Source organism: Plectropomus leopardus, chromosome 9 (genome assembly GCF_008729295.1).
Source record: "Plectropomus leopardus isolate mb chromosome 9, YSFRI_Pleo_2.0, whole genome shotgun sequence".
Lineage (NCBI taxonomy): Eukaryota > Metazoa > Chordata > Actinopteri > Perciformes > Serranidae > Plectropomus > Plectropomus leopardus.
This window is the reverse complement of record NC_056471.1, coordinates 9,795,674-9,811,967: the sequence shown is the minus strand read 5'-3', so window position 1 is coordinate 9,811,967 and position 16,294 is coordinate 9,795,674.

Sequence of the window (16,294 nt, the reverse complement as noted above, 5' to 3'; positions counted from 1 at the left end):
TTCTGCAAGCTATTTCATGCTGTTTTGAGGTGTTTTCAGCTGTTTTTGGGACATGTCATATTTTGACATTTTTAGCCATACTATAGCCTTGCCTTTTCGATCATTACGTCAACATTCATTATCATGGTCTTTTTTGCCGTTTTTGCAACATTCTATGCTATTGCGTGTCTCGGCACACTTTTGTATGCTGTTTTAAGGTGTTTTCAGCTGGTTTTGGGACATGCCATATTTTGAGATTTTTCCACTTATATGACTTATGTATAGACTTGCCTTTTCGGCCATTTTTTCCAACATGCATTATTATGGTGTTTTTGGACTTTTTTGCAACATTCTATGCTATGCTATTGCGTGTCTTGGCACGATAGTTTTTTCTGTTTTGATGTGTTTTCAGCTGTTTTTGGGACATGTCATATTTTGTCATTTGAAGCCATACTATAGCCTTGTCTTTTTGACCATTTTTTCAACATGCATTATTATGGGGTTTTTTTGCCTTTTTTGCAACATTCTATGCTATGGCGTGTGTTGGCACGCTATTTTATGCTGTTTTTAGGTGTTTTCAGCTGTTTTTGGGACATGTCATATTGTGACATTTTTAGCCTTACTATAGCCTTGCCTTTTTGGTCATTTTTTCAACATCCTACGAAATGGTGTTTTGGGACGTTTTTGTGAAATTCTATGCCATGGTTTTTCTTGGTATACTGTTTTGTGCTGTTTTGAGGTGTTTTCAGCTGTTTTTGGGACATGTCGTATGTTGATATTTTTAGCCATACTATAGTCTTGCCCATCGGCCATTTTTTCAACATTCATTATTATGGAGTTTTTGGCCGGTTTGGCAACATTCTATGCCATGGCATGTTTCTGCAAGCTATTGCATGCTGTTTTGAGGTGTTTTCAGCTGTTTTTGGGACATGTCATATTTTTAGCCATACTATAGCCTTGCCTTGTCGGTCATATTTTCAACATGCATCATGACGATGCTTTCGCTGTTTTTGCAACATTCTATGCTATGGTTAGTGTCTTGGCATGCCATTTTATGCTTTTTTGAGGTGTTTCCATTTGTTTTGGGTATATGTCATATTTTTACATTTTTAGCCAAACTATTGCCTTGCCTTTTCAACCTTTTCATCATCATGCTATGTAATGGCGTTTTTGGCAATTTTTGCAATATTATATGCTATGGCGTTTCTTGCCACGCTATTTCATGCTGTTTTGAGGTGCTTTTATCTTTTTTTTTGGGACACGTCACATTGCTGCTGGGGCAGCAGCCTAAGCAGGGAAGCCCAGACTTCCCTCTCCCCTTCCACTTCGTTCAGCTCTTCCCAGGGGATCCCGAGGCGTTCACTGACCCATAGTCTCTCCAGCGTGTCATGAGTCTTCCCCGGGGTCTCCTACCGGTGGGACGTGCCCTCAACACCTCACCAGGAAGGCGTCCTGGAGACATCCTAATTAGATGCCCAAGCCAACTCATCTGGCTTTTCTCAACACGGAGGAAAAGCGGCAGCGGCCTCCCGGATGACAGAGCTTCTCACCCTAACTCTACACTGTAAGCAATTGCTGTAAATTTACAGCCAATTTTCAACAGTAAAATACTGTTTTGATGTTTAACAGTTTAGTACTGTAATATGCAATGCATTGTGGGCTTCTTAATATGGAGCAACAGGACAGAGGCCGTAAACGGTATGCTGCTGTTTTAAATAACGGTATACTACAGTATTTTGGGGAAATTTTCCGGAAGAGGACTGCAGAACGCACCATGTGCTACATATCATCTGTCTTCATCACAACAATTCTGATCTTGCATCTACAAAATTAAATGGTAAGTCAAAATCTTTTTTCTTTGCCTCTGGGGGAGCTATCTTATTTATAGGCCTACTGCCAAGAAAGTTTGATATAACACTCAGGAGTTTGTCTAGCTGTATGTAAGCTATCAGTGCTTTCTATCTATTTGAATAGGGTAGCCGGAACAATATTCTACTATGGGATATTTCTTTGTCTTGTTGTAGTTGTTGTTGTTTAATCTTGGTTAACAATAATATACAAAGCTGAATCTTCATCCTAGGAGCAGCACTTCTTAACGAGAGGTCCCCATCGGCCGGTGGAGCAAGCAGGAAAATAGCATTACATGAAGTCAATGGAATAATTATATGTTGTCCGGCGGTTAAGGATTTACTTTGTCCAAGTCAGGATCACCTAGAGGTATAGTTTTGGTGAATTTTATTTTGTTTGTGTCAACTCTTAATGAAGTGTATTTTACAATGAGTTAATGGAAGATAGTTCAGTTTAAAAAAGAAACTTGAATCCTCTTGGCTTGTAGGGTTGATTTTCCATTTAAAAAATTGTTGTGAAAATAGTGACAAATAAATCATTTTGAATCTCTCTAAGTTTTTATTGCTTATTTTGCACAATATTCACAATAATGCTTAAGCAACTGTCTGTAGAATATTGAAGTTCTAATATTGATTGCATGCATTCAAGATTGATATTTTAGGAAACTGCTAAGCTAAATTGTTGTATTATCTACTATGCCTGTCTAAAGTAAACTTAAACACAATATTATTGTAATTTCTAAATAAGAAACTAAGAAATATGTTGCATTTATTTTTGGTGTATTAGACTGTAAAATCATTTAACAGTGTGAATACAGAAATACACTGCATATCTGGTTTACAGACTACTACTGTAAAGTCAATTCATGGATGAATACTGTAAAAATAACGGTATATTGCTGGCATCTCTGCTGCCAGCTCTTTACTGTAAATCATAGAAATACAGAAATATACCGTTTTTTTGTTTTACGGTCTACTACTGTAAAATCAATTTACGGATGAATACCGTAAAAATAACAGTAAAGAGCTGGCGTCTCTGCTGCCAGCTCTTTACTGTTATTTTACAGGAAAATTATTTACAGTGTAAGGGAGAGCCCAGCCACCCTACGGAGGAAGCTCATTTCAGCCGTTTGTACCCGCGATCTTGTTCTTTACGTCACTACCCAAAGCCTGTGACCATAGATGAAGGTAGGAACAAAGATCGACCAGTAATTCGAGAGCTTTGCCTTTCGGCTCAGCTCCCTCTTCACCACGACAGATAGGTGCAGAGTCCGCATTACTGCGGGCGCTGCACCAATCCGCCTGTCCATCTTCCACTCTAGCCTTCCCTTACTCGTAAACAAGACCCGAGTACTTAAACTCCTCCACTTGGGGCAGGATCCCCTGCCCATTCTGGAGAGGGCACTACACCCTTTTTTTCCGGCTGAGAAGCATGGCCTCGGATTTGGAGGTGCTGATTCTCACCCCAGCCATTTCACACTCGGCTGCGAACTGATCCACTGGGAGCTGAAGGTCACGGCCTGATGAAGCCAACAGGACCATATCATCTGCAAAAAGGAACGACCCAATATTGAGGTTACCAAACCGGACCCCCTTAACGCCCTGGCTGCGCCTAGAAATTCTGTCCGTAAAAGTTATGAATAGAATCAGTGACAAAGGGCAGCCCTGGCGAAGTCCAACCCTCACTGGAAACAAGTCCAACTTACTGCTGGCAATGTGGACCAAGCTCCGGCAGCAGTTGTACAGGGAACGGACGGCCCGTATCAGGGGGTCGAATACCCCATACTCCCCCCACAGGTCTCCCCGAGGGACACGGTCGAATGCCTTCTCCAAGTACACAAAGCACATGTGGACTGGTTTGGCAAACTCCCATGCACCCTCAAGGATCCTGCCAAGGGTCCAGAGCTGGTCCACAGTTCCACGACCAGGAAGAAAACCGCATTGTTCCTCCTGAATCCGAGGTTCGACTATCCGGCAGACCCTCCTCTCGAGTACCCCTGAATAGACCTTACCAGGGAAAAAAAACGTCATAGTATAGTATGTCATCCATAAAATGATAAAAACATCATACTGTAGTATATCATTCAAAAAATGACCAAAGCATCATAGTATGGTATGTTGTTAAAAATAATGATCAAAACATCATAGCATAGTTTTTTTTTTGACATACTATACTATTACGTGTCTCCTCAGGCAATATGTCATTTTCAGCCACATTTTTGACATGAAAATTTGACATTTTTTGACTAAACTATGTTGTTTTCTGACATATTTTGGACATTGGTATAATATGACATATCACAACATGCTATATTTCGTTCTCAGCCATTTTTTGACACAGTATAGTATGTTGTTAAAAAAACCTTATACATTAGTATAGTGTTCAAAAAACAATAAAAGCATCATAGTCTAGTATGTCTGTCAAAAATGATCAAAACGTCATAGTAAATTATTCCTGTGAAGAAGTTATCAAAACATCATTGTATACGATGTTGTTCAAAATATGACAAAAACATCATAGTACAGTTTGTCATTCAAAAGACAATCAAAATATCATATTAACATATGATGTTCAAAAATGATCAAGACATCATAGTATAGTATGTGTAAAAATCATTTAAAAAATGTCATAGTATAGTATGTATAGTATGTGTATGTAGTCCAAAAATCATTAAAGAAAATTCATAGTATAGTATGTCATCCAAAAATCACTAAAAAAAAAACATAGTAAAGTATGTGGTCCAAAAACCAAAATAAAAACTTATAGTATAGTATGTCGACTGGAAATCATAAAAAACGACAAAGTATAGTTTATTGTCCAAAAATCATAAACATCATACTATAGTTTGTCATCCAAAAATCAGAAAAATTTCATAGCTGGTATGTCCTCCAAAATCATGAGAAACATCATAGTATAACACATCTTCCAAAAATCCTAAAAACGTCTTATTATAATATGTCATCCAAAAATCATAAAAAACGTCATTGTATAGTATGTCATCCAAAAATCATTAAATAAAACCATCAGAATATAGCATGTAGTCCAAAAATCATTAAAACATTGTCATAGTATAGTATGTCGTCCAAAAATTATATAAACGGCATAGTATAGTATGTTGTCTAAAAATCATTTAAAAAAACCATAGTATAGTACGTCCTCCAAAAAAACATTGAAAAAATTTCAGTTTAGTATGCAGTCCTAAAATCATTTAAAAAAGGGTCATAGTATAGTATGTCGTCCAGAAATTACATAAACGTCATAGTATAGTATGTCAACCGAAAATCACACAAAACGTCATAGTACAGTACGTTGTCCAAAAATCATTAAAAAAATCATAGTATAGTATGTTGTCTAAAAATGGTTTAAAAAAACATCTTAGTATAGTTTGTAGTATCAATAAAGTAATCAATAAATAGTTAATATATAATATGTCGTCCAAAAATCATTGTAAAGTACTTAAGTATAGCACGTTATAGTAGTAGTATAGTATAGTTTTTCTACCAAAAAAGCTATAGAAAAGAATCGTAGCATAGTATGTTGTCAAAATAGCAATAAAAAGGCTTAGTATTGTATGTTGTCCAAAAAGCACAAAAAATTCATAGTATGTTACATCAAAAACTACCATTTTAAAAGTCAGAGTAATCTACTGAGTTAAAAAAAAACATGATAAAAACATGATAACTTAGTATCCTTTAAAAATATATAATTTAAAAAGTACATAGTAAATAGCACAGTGTATCAAAAAAAAAGTTGAAAAGTCTGAGTACAGGTTATCATAAAAAACATATCATAAGAGCATATTGTGTGTCAACAAGATTATCGTAGTTGAGTGTAGTTGTGTATGTTGTCCAAAATAGCATAATTAAGTAATGGTAAAGAATGTTGTCCAAAATGAAAAAAGGTCGTAGTATAACATGTTGTCCAAAATAGCATGAAAAAATGCCAGGAATATGCATAAAAAATAGCAAATTAAAAAATCATTAGGAAAGTATGGTGTCCAAAATCAATTTAAAAAGAAGTCATAGCACGTTGTGCAGAATAGCCTGAAAAAATTGAGGAGGGAGTAGTGAATAAGTAAACTATTTTGGACACAGTCTCAGTTGATTTATTTTCTCCAGGGTGATTCAGTTAAACTGATGTGTCTTACAGGTGTTCATATTATTGTGTCCATTGCCTGCATTCTACACATGCACATCCTCTATGTGTGGCTGCACAGTCAGTCAGTGTGCACACTCGTCTGTGTGTCTCACCTTGACTTCAGTGTGAATGCGGCGTACTCGCAGAGGACACTGGGACACAGAGCCCAGCTGGGGAGGGAGATGAAGCACAGCTGGGGATAATTAAACCCAGCACTGTCTCCATGAAGGGGGCCAGGCTGGTCTGGTGTCCCCCAGACAGAGCAGCTTGGATTTGGGGACTGACTACACCACAGTCTCCCTTCACTGTGTTCGCGGATCAGAGGAAAAGGCACAAATCTGACAGCAACTCAGCAGTGGAAATGTGTCTGGATAAAAACCCAAAGACACAGCTTGACTCTGCTGTTAGTCCCCCAAATGAACAGTGCTTTGTGATTCCACTCATCGGCTCTCATCCCCTCTCATCTGTGCATTGCAGTGATCGACAATGCACAAGTGGAGGCTGGAAAGATAATTGGCCAGAGCACTGATAACATGGAGGTGAACTGTAACGGACCTGGCCAACTTTATCAGCTCTAAATTTGCCTTGGCTCTGTATGAAGCGTGGAAGCTGGCCATATCACAGCCAGGGCTTGCCCGCATCAAGCTGGGGCTGGGGTTTGTCTAATTTGAGGAATGCCTTTTCCTGTTTCTCCTCCACAAGGCTGATTAATTTACAATGGCACCACTCTCTGTCTCTGCCTGGTTATGTATCATTGGAAAGGAAATGGTTTACTTTGGATGTTGTGTTAGAAAAGTGAAACCCTCTCCAGATCGCCCCAAATATCTTTTTAAAAACCTATACAGCATGCCAACTCAAACAGCTTTAGATTGAATGAATTGACCTGTCCTACATTTAAAATGCCTGTACTTGGTGCGATGATAAAATGGCACTTTCCAAGAACCGTCAAACTCCTTGCCGTTGCCAAAGCTGCCGAGGTGAATGACCTAACGCGCAAAAATTGTAGTGTGATTAATCAAGAGAGGCTCAGGGAGGAGCGTGCTGCTGGCTGTGCCTGTGCTATCACCACTGTTTTCACTTCCCACCGTTTGTTAGAATAAGTTAGACAGCTGGGCAGAAACCATTTGATCACAAAGGCATTGAGTTGGCTCATTAATGATGCCGTTAATGGCATCCTCCATCATTCTGGAATCACTATGTTGTTGCACAAGCAGTCAATACAGCAGGCATTTCACTGCCTTTATTAAGTTACACTTTACTGGTCTGTAAAATTTGACTGCAGACATTTTATTTGCCACTTCTCGATAGCGATGCTTGAAATATGGGCAGTATGGAGCATGTAGGCGCATCTATCTGGCTCTCCAACGTGGGCTTATCTGGGTTGTAAATAACACTTGTCTCCTGTCTCTCTTCACCCACCGTTAGGCTACTTCATTGCAACCTTCACCTGTGCGTAACTTTGTCGCCATAAAAATAATCGAACAAGGCCAGTGGGAGATCATTAGCCGTGCTTAGGTCAGTTATTTGTCTGATCAGAGCCTTGACGCTTAGTCTGTGCAATATGTCTCCATTACAGAAATCATTATAATGTATTCCTCAGTAGTAGAGAGTCCGATCGCTCCGGCTGTAAGTGAACAGCTACAGGATTTTTGATTAAATCCCAAGGTGCAGACTCAGATGAAATGAGCTTCATTGGCAGTGATATTACCATTTATTGCCTGAGCTTTCACAAGAAATTGTAGTCTAACAAAGCTCCTTTTTTACCATCGCTGTCAATTTCCATGACAAGCACGGAGCTGCGAGTCGGTAGCTCAGCTGTAAACAACACACACGTGCACACATCATGATCAGTCAGACACGAGTTGCAAAATAGACTCTGGATGCATTATCAAGCGGATTAGGAGCATAACTGATAAACCCTGTAAGCAGAGCAGCTCACAAACAACTCATCTGTTTGTTCATTTGGCCTTCATGTTTGCTCCAGTCTCTGTAACCAACAGAGAATGAGAATGACACTCATTTCATATCAGGTAACTATAGAGATTAGCAAACGTGCTCTCCCGCTTCGGTTGCCATCACAGTGCTGATAACAGCGCCTCAGCTCTGCACAAACAAGGCGCAAGACCAAACATTTCAATTCCAGTGCATCTTCATGTCTGGGAGAAGACCATTAAAGCAAGGCCTAATAAATGCAGCTAACCATGATAGATGACTGAACAACTTCATAGTCGTCTTCCTGCCTCAATGGAGATAAGTTGTTTCCGCAATGCTTCATGCATTGTGACGTCTCCTTCGGGTTCTTGCGGAGGAGGGGGACTCAGTCCACCCCGAGAATCTATCAGGCTTCAGAGGGGGGCTCTGTACAGCTTGTTAGAGTCACACGTATGACCATGTAGGAGCCCTAATGAGCGGCGAGCTAGCTGGGATAACCGTGTCTGGACGACAGAGAACATAAATCTCCTGTCCTGCTCTGCGCTCTGGGGACTACACAAACACCAAAACTGTGCGAGTCTGCCTGAATCTACAGAACATGTGTGTGTGCGTGCATACGGACACACACGTAATGCAGATGACTATAGCAGCATCCTCCTGGGAGTCTCATCTACCATAGTTGAAAGAAGCAGGTTGTTTGAATTATGATCTAACAATAGTGTTCCACTCCCACTCTATAAATGAATCCAATACTGGCATATCTATCATTACCACAGGACTTGCACTCAGCTTGCTTCTTTTTTATTTGGAACGAGTTTTTTGGAAATCAATCCAGGCGTACTCTGCTTTGCACAAACCACCCTGCAGGTTATGATAATTCCTTTCTGTTTCCAGAAATCCCTGTACATAAACTGCAGTCTGTGGCATTGATCAGGTTCTGTGTGTCTCCCTCGCTTCCTGCCTGCTTCCTCAGAGAACTCTGTCTGCCGCGCTTATCTGCTGGATGATATAGAGTAACATATACACTGGTAGTCTTTTTCCCGAGACATGCTTTCCTTCACCTTGCAGTGCAACCGGCTGCAGTGTGAGGTGTGTAATGAAGGTTTGAAACTCCATTAAAGTATTGATTTGTGGGTGAAGTTTACCTCCTCTACTGTGGAATAAGAGCTGGTGCGCAGCTTTAAATAAAAACTGCGTGTTCATGTCTAGGCGAATTGGAAAGGGGGTGAGAATGAGAGAGAGGTATGGACAGTGTGCATGCAGTGTGTGCCACAGGAATGTGCATCAAAGTGTGTGTGCGTGAGAGACAGTGTATGTGTGAGTTATATAGCCCCGGGGAGCTGCTATGGTCATATTTTAATAACTCACAGTATGTTGGATTATGTACTGTGGGCTTGTAATATCACACCGTCAGGGCAAAGCCCTAACAGATTCTCTGTTAGCTGGCCCTTAGCAGAAAAAAAAACACATATCAGGGGACTCGCCAAAACATTGTTTTCAGTTCTGCAGCACTTGTGAAAATGTGAGCTCCCACATGATTCCAGTTCAAAGGTATGCCTTCGCCGTTTTGTCTGCCTCAGCACGCAGCGCTCTCTCTCCCGGCCACAATGAACAGAGCTCCAGGTTTAATAGGCCTTAAGTAGCGCACCCCCTTTGCTGCCTTTGAAGAGCAAACACTCTCTCACTCGCGCACACACTCATATATATACTCACACATTGCTGTGTGAGCAATAAAAAACAGTGGAACAGTGGCTAGTTCTCTCTCTGACACATCAAAAGGAGAGCTAAGGGGAGTAATGTGTGGAATGATGTGTGTGTAGACCAAGGCCGGGATGCCATTCATGGTTGTAGTGTTGTGGTTTTAAGTGCCGGAGGAGACTTTAAGGCTGTGGCTGGCGAGTTCTATACAGTAGTGTTAACGCACACACCCTGCTGCAATCTAAAGTGCTGTTTGGTATTAAAAAAAGACTAGCCTCAGTGTCTTTTTTTACCTGAACAAAGTACAGAGAATATAACTATATGACTGTCATGTGCTTAAGAGAATAGCAGCAATATCACTGCAAGCATCACACTCTATAAAGCAATAAAGACCATAAAAAGCATGGAGAAACATGCTGTTTTTGAGAGAGAGAGAAAGTGAAACTGAAGTGGCCGCATTGCACACACAGCATGTGTGCATCTGTGTGGGATGTGCGCTTGCATGTAAGCGCATATGCATGTTCACGTGTCTGACTGTGAGCTATCGTATAACTCACTGAAGGAGAAGGGGAAAGTTACAATTAGCCCGCTGCCGAGAGCGTAGCCCCATCCTATAAGGTATGTTTACGCTTTAGTCATGCAGTAATTACATATGTCGTCTTTTGTTTTCTGTCCCCCATAAAGTGGGGAACATAATGAGGGAAAAAGCAAATTACAAAAAAAAAAAAAAGATACTACACTGTGCTTTTTGTCTTCAAGCTCACTTAGGCCTCAGAGAACGACTACGGGGTTTGAAATGGGAGAAGAGGAGGAGAAGAGGGGGGGGAATGGACCGTTAAGAGCGACTTTGCTTCTCCAGATGGGAAACTTCTGTTAAGCTGTAATGAGAATGCATAATGACGCAAACAAGCTTGATGGAGCTAGACATGGCAGCGCCTTCATTCAGAAATATGAAACCTAAAAAAATTACTTTTTTTTTTAACTTTCTATGATATCCGTTCCGAGCTTTAAGTGGAGGAGAAATGTCTTCATTAAATGTTTAAGGGGAACATTTCTTTTTTATTTTCTATTTTTCCCCCTAGTCATGCCCAACAGGGAGGGACGATGAAAAAGGCAAGTACAAATGATAGAAAAACAAAGAATAGGAGTGACTGCTCCTAATGGGACTGTTTTCAGCAGCTGCATTAACAAGCCTGTTTGATTTCCTTCTCCTAAGTGAAGTTGTCAGCCCATGTGTCCAGCACTCTATGTTTAGGATGTCTAAAAAAATTTGTGTTTTCTGGCACTGGCCTGTAATAAATGCTAAAAGGGTGACCTTACGTGTCGTTCCCCTGTGTTGCTCTACGGTCATTCTCAAAACAGGCCGAGAAGTCCTCAGGTCAAGAATCCATCACCGGGGTTTTTTTAACAATAATATTTCCATACCGGCTTTGTGAGAAATAAAAGGCCCCGGGGAGTGTAGAAGAGCTGCCTCTGGTCTCTCTTTCAAAACATCATAAGGCAACACATTACATTGAATTGAATCCCTCGTGTGTTAAATAAGGTTAAAATACTTGTACCTCTCTGAGTGTGGCTCTTTACATATGCAAATGCGGGAATACGGAATTGTCTGCTTTCATTTCCATAACGTGAATTGTGAATGCGCTTTAGATTTGCTCGGTTGATTTCCAGTTGCGCTCGGAAACAAAAATCCATATTTGGCGGCAAGAAAGGGAGCAAAGATTAGAGTTTTGTCAGGAATGCCAGATTCCACACACACTTATAGTGCAGCAGACACACATATATGCACAGAAACACACATCTTTCATAGACCAGTGTGTTGTGAAAGAGTCCTATGATTGTGAGTTACTTTACCGTGACTGTTTTGATGAAAATGTATTGCCTTGTCCTTGGAAATGTGGCACAGCAGTCGATATGGTTCTACAGACTCGGTAATACTCTCCACTGTGAAGGCTACAGACTAAAGACGCTTTTCGACTGATGAAACAATAGAAGAGGAGGTGGGGAGGGGGCATTCTTTTGCAGAGTCTGCATTATTGGATTTGGATCGTAACATGGTAGTATCAAGTTAGGAGGAGAAGGGCCTGTGAATAGCACGTTGGAATCACAATAGACAAGGGCCGATTGTTATTGCACCGCACTTCCATTAATAATTCAATCATTTGACCCATGACATGATTTCCCGTAAAACAATCTGATCCTCTGAGGCCTGATAGAGATATTTGAAATCTATGGATGTGTGTGTGGTGTATGCGTGTATGTCTGTTTTGACCTTCCCCAGTATGACACAGAGCCGATGCCTGAGGCTACAACTACAAGTATAATATTTAGAGGAAAGGAGAGGAGAGACAAGATATCAGAAAGTGTGCTGCTGAAGTGTGCTGCAGCATTTTTTCCCCGAAACTGAAGATGTGCCTGGCCCCCCCAAGGGTGCTCCAATAAGCGCGGCACAGAAATGGAAAGGCCTTTACACAAACTGTGCACTTAAAAAACCAAGCAGCACTCTGGAAGAAGAAAATCAGAGTATGCAGAGTGCATTAAATATAAAAGACAGCGTGTGAGAGAGTGGAAACAAAGTCAGTAATGTCATAATGCATTGTTTGAGGGATCAGTACTGACAGGGTAAATGTTGCAACTTTGGCCTGCTCCGACACAAAGACGCAGATGAATGGGGAGATGTGAATGCACACTAAATAACAACACACTCACATGCACGTGCAAGGAAAAAAGCACGGGTGCCATCTATCAGGCTGCAGACGGGGAGCCTTGGAAGGGGAAATCTGCCCTGTGATGGCCGTAAATGAGGGCTGTGGCGGCGCTGTCACATTGCGTTTGGCTGGGACGGCGGAGCTACGAGGGGCTGAGAGGGGCTGCGTGGGGCGGAGGGCATGGACACTGTGTACTGATATAATGAACCTGGGAGATGGCTGGAGCATGGGCAGACTGTGATTCTGTCACAGCTAGCGGTGTTACACTGCAGCTGAAAAAAAGACAAGAGGAAAGAAGGAGGGAAAGTTAATTGAGTGCAGAGAAGAGGAGTGAGGAAGAGGCAAAGGCAATGATCAAGGCAGAAAAACAGAAGGAGAATGAGAGACAGAGAAGGGCCGAGGAATGCATAAGCAGCCCCGCAAGAAAAACACTAATCGCTGTTGGATTGGTGAGGCAATACCAGTGTTATACCAGAAGAATATTTACTCTAATTAGAGCCAGCTAATGTGTCTCCAGGTATAAAGGCTGTCGGCACTTTCCTGAGAATAATTAGAAGCACAGAGCATGTATTGTCCAGGAGAGCGCTGCAGAGCTCCCTTTGTACATCATTAACAGTTCACTGACAACAAAAGCAGAGTTAATAGAATGTAATGTGGTCTCCTCACCCATCCGTTTGTTCAAATGGTCATTAGGGTAATGCAGAATAATTCCTTCCTTCTGTGCTTCAGCCCAAAATGACTCCTCCCATCTCCCATGTGCACCCTTTTTTTTTTTTTTGCAAAAAGTCCTGCCTCCATTTCCCTCTCTTTCCCCTCGCCGGCGAGAATTTTCTCTGTCCTCCACATCAAGATGATAAACATGATTTCATGGCGCGTTACAATCATCTGTCTTCGTAAAACACACCAAATCCTCTATAAAAAAAATTAATTCAGCTTTGGAGAGACAGAGCCAAATGTATAGATTTACAATTCCACACTCGAGTTCCCCCCCACCATGTTTTAATGCATCATAAACACTTGGTGTTTTTTGGTCTCTGTTCCAATAAAAACAGAGAGCGCGGGGGTGTAATATCTGGAGCTGGGGGAAATTAAAGCTGAAGTTCCTCTCCTCCTCAGTGCACTCCCAGCTCTCTCTCTCACACACACACACACACACACACACACACACACACACACACACACACACACACACACACACACACACACACACACACAACACACCACACACACACACACACACACACACACGGTTAATCAGCAGCCCAGAGAGAAATCTAAGACCACATCTACACCCAGTGGAGGGAACCTGATACAACCACATCTTTCCCCCCCTTCCCACATTCCCCTCTTTTTCTTAATCATCAACACACACACACACACACAGACACACACGCACACACTGCTGCTGATAAATTAGACGCAAGGTTCAGTATGATTAACTAAAGTTAATGAAGACTGAAAGTGGTCTCAAACACGGTAACCATAGAAGGGAAGTCTCCGAAACCATGGAGAGTGCATTAGAAGTGGACATTCTTTTTCCATTTCTGCTTCTGCTGCTATTTCCAAAAGTCCTTTCAGTGTTCGGTGACAAACATAACCCTTCTGACTGGTGGAAAAATAAATCATACTTTCAAGTGAAGACAAATGCCTTATCCTTTGGGAGTAGCCTCAGGCTGTAGTCATAATGGCCTCACTCTCCCTCCTTTTTCTGCCTCCCCTTCTCTCTATCATGCTTTCTTTCTTTTTGTCTCAAAGCGGGGAGTTTCCCTGAACTAGTTTTAAATGTCCACCCAAAAAAAAATCAGCCTTACACAGCACAAAACTAGCTCAGGGCACATCAGGAGCAAGGTGGATATTCCTGTTTTAAGACTTACTTTAACTCCCAAGTTGCAGGGAAGTGAAGTCCCCAGGGCAAAACTGCTTAAGCAAACTCATCTTTGGCTATCAAAACACAATTACACAAACGCATGGCGCAAGGTCATTACTCATGTCTGATCTTGTGTCGCCGCCATAAAATCATGGATTTTCTAACCCTATGTGTGTGTGTGCTCGGGTCCCGGCTCCGGGCAGCCAGGCCAGCTGCAGAAGTCTGTCTCCTCTACGTTCTCTCTCCCCTCCTCTGCTCTCAGTGCTATCAGGTTGCCTTTCCTTCTCCTTCAGCCCATTACACAGGCCTCTTTATGCTGCGCTAAAAGCTGCTCATGTTCAAACACTCCTGGGAAAAGCTCCTTAAAACACGTCAGGAAGAGAGGCCCTGTCTGGTAAAATATTAATAGGAAGTTAATTGGTTGTTAATGGACTGGTGCTCGGATAGGAATCGCCCTCCATTAGATAGGCCACAGAAACAACCCATTCAGGGGTGTCATCTTACCACCTCCACAATCTAATTGTTTTCCGGTCACTGTAGCCGTGAGTTGCGGTTACCTGGTGTTAAAGACATTATTGCTGGAGTTTTATGTAAGGTCCTGCAAGAAGTATTGTACCCAACCACATTTCCATGTGAGCTCGGTATTGTGGGTGTTCAGTTACTTAAGTTTTTCACTATCTCCGCCTCTCTTTTGTGTCATCTTCTCACATTCAGAGTCACGTTGAAACCCTTCGCTCCTGTTAATCCTTCTCCACATAAGGAAATACTTTAAGCTTTTGTTGTTTGTGGCCAGTGTGTTTGTGCTTTCCGCGGTTTGCCGTTACCCAACAGGAAAAATCCCTCTTCTGCTAGAGTAGGCATGTAATATTGATGCAGAGCAGACTCGAACACAAAAAAAATCAAATGGAATCCAAACTAAGTTCAAATGTCGACATCAACACATACATTTTTGATCATTGCAAACCTACGAGACGCCATTCCTTTTAAGGAGAAGCCACAGGGGCATGTGCGGCGGGGAATATATTTAGAAATAAGTGATATTTCAGCGTGTCTTTTCGATTGCCTAACTTCGTTCAGCTCCAATTCATTTATGAGAGGGACAAATACTTGTTGAGAGAGGTCGTTCAGGAAATGGGAGTTAAAATGGCGCTGGAGGTTTCCCAGGCAGACTGCTTTTTACAGTTTGGGCTTTTAAATGCAGCATGTAAAAATAAACCAGCTCTCAAAGATATGTCATTTTCTCTTTTGCCCTACAGACATTTGTAAATTCAAGGAAAAACTGATTTTTTTCCCTTAAATTTACAAGTTTCTATGTATTTAAAAAATATATATTCTGATATCATTTAGCATATTTTAATATGATTGAGCTTTTACTTTCAAATTATCTTTCATATTTAACCATTAATTAAGCCTCCGATTACACTGGTCTTTATTTACTTGTCCCCTTCAATAATATGACCTTCCCTCTCGTGACTCTGACCATTTAATGGTAACCTTGTTCAAACATTGAGTGAATCCGTGTCCAATTACATTACGAAGCAAATGTCAATGGATCCAACAGATGTTGCTCTACCCCACTTTTGCTGAGTGGATTGTAGATTCAACAGCTGCCACTAGATGGTATTAAAGCACAAGAAGGGATTTCTGATGTCAGCAGAAGACATGGCTGTTTTCCTCCAGGATAAATAGATGGAATAAATCAGCCAGGCTTCCTTGTTTGACTGTGATATGTTTTAGTTCCCTGCTGGGATCTATTACCTGGCTGGGTGGAGACTGGGATAATCCTGAGGGTGTGTACTGCAGCAGCAAGAAAAACTTGTCAGTGTGATGTTTTCTGAGAGCCTGCCTGTCCACTTGACTGTACAGCAGAGTGCAATGAATCTAGCAGACAGAGAAAAAACAGGGAGGTTACTCTATTACCATTAGCATGCACTCAAAAGACCCTCATCTTAAATGGATAGTTCAGATTATTTTTGTTGTTTAGGATACTTATCCATAAACAGCACACACAGTAGATGCTTGTCGGCGTGCCCCCAATCTGCTGCCGTGGAGGGGTCAGCAAAAAACATGTGTTAGCCACCTAAAAGAAGTCACACCTACATAATTTCACATCAGTTTAAGTGTA